This window comes from Vitis riparia, chromosome 10 (assembly GCF_004353265.1).
Source record: "Vitis riparia cultivar Riparia Gloire de Montpellier isolate 1030 chromosome 10, EGFV_Vit.rip_1.0, whole genome shotgun sequence".
Taxonomy (NCBI): Eukaryota; Viridiplantae; Streptophyta; class Magnoliopsida; order Vitales; family Vitaceae; genus Vitis; species Vitis riparia.
The window spans coordinates 3,568,404-3,573,664 of NC_048440.1; the positions used below are offsets into that span (position 1 = coordinate 3,568,404).

The 5,261-nt window shown below is 34.5% G+C and overlaps 1 non-coding gene across 1 annotated transcript; it reads left to right on the forward strand.

Annotated features, from left to right (window-relative positions):
• Positions 1 to 3,843: 3,843 nt before the first annotated feature.
• Positions 3,844 to 3,924, forward strand: LOC117924408. The gene has a single exon (XR_004652775.1). It is a non-coding gene; the product is annotated as a small nucleolar RNA R24 (small nucleolar RNA).
• The last annotated feature ends 1,337 nt before the right edge of the window (positions 3,925 to 5,261 follow it).

Consider the following 5,261-nt stretch of genomic DNA (forward strand, 5'->3'; position numbering starts at 1 on the left):
TCAAGGGTTCATCATGGGGTGTCAACCAGTATTGGCAATTGATTCTTGCCACCTAAGCGGTCCATATAAGAGAGCTCTTTTGTGTACCATTGCATATGATGTAAAAGATAGAATGTTCCCTCTAGCCCTTGGTGTGGTCAATTCAGAAAATTATGAAGACTAGTATTTGTTCTTGGAGAAATTAAAGGGGGTCCTAGATGGTGAAGAAGTAATTATTATATCAGATAGACATATTGTTTGGGATATAAAATCATGCATATTGTTATTGACATGAGAAGGAAAACTTTTCTAGCTTCTTAAATAGGCAAAAAAAACTTGTGCACTTCAATGACAACCTAGAAAAATGGGTTATGGAAAACAATCCTGAGCATTGGGCGATGTCAAAGTTATTTTAAAAATATTGGGATAAAAAGACAACTAATACTGCAGAGTCCTTCAGTGCGTAGTTAAGAGATGAGTGCCACCAACAATTTATAAGTTGTTGATGCACATGGATAAGCTTGTAGGCATATTGGACACCCATATTTGTGGCACAGAAAAATGGAAGAGCATGGTTGGAGCAAAAATAGAGGAGAAACTAATGTTAAATATCATGAGATCTGGTCCGATTAGTGTGCTACCCTATTTGAGGGAAAGGGGGGGGGGGGGGGGGGGGGGGGGGGGGACGTTTAAGGTGTTTATCGGGGAGGTTTATTTGGTTGTGGATATGCATCAACGTACGTGTACTTGTATGACATGGAAAATGTCCGGATTGCCATGTGCACATGTATGTGCTATCATCCGCACAATGAGACACGACATGTATGAGTATATCTACCCATGTTTTCATGTCTCCACTCAACATTTGATTTACTCGGGATAGTTTCAACCATTACTAATGCACAACATGCCCAAAGTTTGTGAGGATGGGAGTTTGCAAGATGGAGAAGGCAACTTATTTCCTTCTCTCCAACCCCCATATGTGAGACGTCTTCTAGGAAGATCCCGACAATTCATTGCTCTCGATGCAATGGCATAGGTCATAACCGCTCTAAATATAATAATTCGTTTTCGTGACATGTCTCTTTTTGTGCTTGTAAGGTTTTCATATTTTGTATCATCCCTCATTATTCCATTCTATGGTATATGATGGTGGTGGAGGGAGGGGGGCGGGGTAGGGGTAATTGATTTTGGTTCTTATGTATTGGTTTTGTTATAGGCACGATGAACTATCATTTTATTTTTACAATTTAGCGTTGGTTTGATTAATCAATTTAATTGAAAGTACAATTTGAATGTGGTATCTTTTCACTTGTTGTTTAATTTCATAAAGGTGTCTACATTATGACGTATTTCTTGTTTTGCATTATCAAAATAATGTTGAATATTAAGATGGAGTAGGGTTGTTGAGGTTATTGATCTCAATCTTAATTAATTTCAAGGTGTAAGTGTTCTCATAGATTTCATCAATGAAGATCTTTGTTTAGCCAGAATCACTGACTTTCAGTTAATGAAAACAATAGAATACCTACATTGTCACATTTACATTTACTTCTATGCACTATGGTATGCTGATGCGACTCATGGTAGCTTAGCTTTAAAGGCGTATCAACAAAATTTATACCTTAAATACTATTACTAAAGTAGTCAAGCTACTATAGCATAGTGGTTCTAGGATCGTTCATTGGGAAGGGTTTTCGCAAACACAAGTGATATTCAAATTAGGAAAATAGGTGATTTTCTTATGGATGTTAGCTTTAAAAGAAGATGAAAATGTTTTAGAGAGATTTAAACTAACTTAAGCTAACATTAAAGACTAAAATGAAAGGGTGTAAAAACAAGTTTCTCAAAGATAGGATAGCTATGCTCTGACTCTTATGCAAATTGGAAATCTCAGGATAGGCTCCTCGCGTTGGGGTTGCAACTATGGTGATGCTTGCTTCCCGAACCGGTATGGATTTAGCAAATCAAGTTTTAATCCTTTAAAATGGCAAAACAGATGGTAGTGAATTTCATCAATGGTTATTCACCTTAGACTTTCTTTGAATGGCTCGTAAGAGATAACTAATGGTCTAAAGCCAAAAGCTTACCAAATATTGGCAACTCAAAGTCATTCCAGGTGATAAACTCACCTTTCAATGGCCATTGAAATTGGTTCTAACGGATTAATGCAAAACTTGGAATTGAAAACCTCACCTTCCAATAGCTCGTAGGAGATAACTAATGGATAGAAATCCAAAAGCTTATCAAGTATTGGCCGTTGGAAGTTGTCCAAAGGAAATAAAAACCAAACTTTGCATTAATAAACCATTAATGAAAAAAGACTACCTTACCTTCCAGGTGCGAGAAATTTCCATGGGATTGCATCCAAGGCATCACATAACATCCATACTTTGAGAAACTTAAAAGTTTTAGCCAATCATCCTCTGAGGAAAAGTCCTCAGAGGCTGTTTGGCTACTAAGAAAATAGAAATGGGGAAAAATAGGAGAAGAGAGAAAAAAGAGCTTTATATATTACTAAGTTAAATGTACAGAGGATCGATCTCCCCAATCCATCTCTTTGCTTGTGCTTGTGTTTCCACTTGAAATTCAAGCCTGTAAACTTCCAAAATCCTTGCTTTAACTTGTCCAATTAGCTCCTCCATCATTTGGCATGCTTGAATTGATTCATAAGCTGAAAAAAATATGTAAACTTGCCACAAAATGGTTAAAACCAATTACTAAGGACCTTAATGAATTAATTGGGTTAAATGAATATGATTACTACACAAAGGTGCTTAAAACCATTATAATTAGGTCTACAAAATAGCACTTTTTGGTAGTAATCATATGCCCATTTTTTCACATCTTGAATGGTTAGATGGACAAAATATCATTGTTAGTCCAACAACTTTTAGTTGGACATGTTCTTACAAATATTGGGGTAGAATAAAGTGCATATACCATCTCTTTCTCGTTGAATTAATTGTGCTATATATGTACGTACTTTTCTTGCTACTAAACTACAAAAGCAGTTGCAACAATTGTCTTGTTGTGTGAAGCACTATTAATGCCAGAAAATAAGTCCACCATTGTATAATATTTTAGAGTGAACCATGTAATTGATTGGCATGTCACTATAGAATCAATTTTTTAACAATGTATAAGCTTCTCTTCATTTTAATATGATATTGTTATGCTCTTCTCATCCCTAAGGTTCATTATATTGAACTAATACATATTAGATAGTGTCAAATTTATAATATAATTTATTATAGAGTTGCAACTCTCATCCTTAAACAATTTTTGCAGTTTGATTGGTTTTTGAACAATTTTTTTTGCTTTGGGATGTCAATTGTTTAGAACTAGATTCCATTGGTTTAGTGATGTCTTTGATAAATATCTCCATGTTTAGCAGTTGTTGTATTTAAAGTTGAGAGTCTACTCTAATGTAATGTAAACTTGAGCTAAATCTATCCCAAGGATAAATGAATTTTTGAATTGCTAATTTGCTAAAAATGTTAGTAGTTTGATTGGTTCATGGTTGAATTAGTGTGCTGCAATGTGTTTCTGATTTTGTGTTTCACATTTGAGAAACTAACTATCAATTAAATATAGATTGTCCCCAGTAAACTTGTCTCTTCTCCGCGTATCACTATCCACATGGTTGAGGTGTTCAGATGCATGGATAGTTGTTGTTAGCTCTTGATGTTGTATCTCTTTGAAGCCTAAATGAGAAAGAAAGTTTGTTATTAAATTATGCCACTTATTGGTCTTGGTCTTTTTTTTTTTTTTTGGGAGAGGGGGGAGGGAGGGTTTGTCCTTTATTATTTCCACTTTTTGGTATTTGCTTTTTATCGCATCACATTATGCTTGCACCTATTTGAAGTCGTGATGAACTCCTAACATGTAAGAAAATTTGTCTTTCAAGGTCTCTTCAATGAGATATACTTGTTACGCAACTTGACCCTAGGGTTATTCTATATTAAATTCTTCATTATGTGAATTCTGGTAAGTTGGCAGAGGGATAGTAGTTCATATAAGTACTTGCTTTCGAAGTGGAAGTTCTATCCTAAACTGCCATTTTTTGGGTTTGATTCATTGATTTTTTCCTTATAAATCTGAATATGGTATGCCATTACCAAATTTATTAGTCTGATGAATGGTATGGCTATTTAAATGACCATTTGCTTTATTACGAGTTATTCTAGGTGGGAGATAACTACTATAGACTAGATTTCAAGTAAGCAGTTGTTGCAAGGTTGAAGCCTACAAGGATATTTTCATTCTTCAATGGCCTCTGTGGAGGTAATGCATTATTTCATGTCTTTTATTTTCATCAATTTTCTCTAGAACTTGAGATTTTAGCCTACTTGTGACAATTAATTGTGTTATGTGTTAAGGATTGTTTATTGCATGAGCATTCACTTTCAAATTATTGATCCACATGAGCTCATTATCAGGACAAACTATAAGTAGGCAGCTATTATGCAATTTGTTAGAACATATGGTACAAAATTTAATTCCGCGTTCAATGGCAACAGTTATATACTCTTTTTTAGGCTGCATGAGATTAAACCTGAGACTTCTTTATGTTAACCATTCCTTAATCTCTAACTTCTTCCATCTTTATTCCCTTAAGTTTTCAAATCCAATCATTAGGGACATTGCATTAGGCCCTATTCAGATTTGAACTATTATTGGCTACAAAATAATACACCCATATTGCTAATTCAAATCATTTATACTAGAAATAGAGAATGTAAAATTTATGACTATGAAACAGGTTGCACTGAATTTTATAGAAAACATTCAGGAATTTGTAGCATTAGTTAAGAAAGGAATCTTACCTCGTGAAATTGATGCTCTAGCTCCAACTTTGACCAACCACATCATGAAATTAGATTAAAATCCATGGCAGTGGTGATCAATTAGATAAAAAGGCATAGATCATGAACAGTAAGAAGCTTCATTGCACAGTCCATTTTTTCTCATGTCCACTACAATTTAGACCTATACTATTTCTCCACAATACTCAATTAGCAACTGTAGTTATGTTAATGGTTTTTGAGACTATTGATCTCTAACAATTTTAACACCAGATTGTCGACACGCTATTCAACTTCAAGATTCCTCAAACTATGCAATAGGTTACCAAATGATAAATTAGAAATGGTTCAAGACCTCTAGTTTGGAGGTCTTCTTAACATAAACTATAAGGAGATACACCACAATATGTCTTTGGCTAATCCACCATTTTAATATTGGATTCAAATGCATAGGCATCTCAGCCGAAAAAAAAT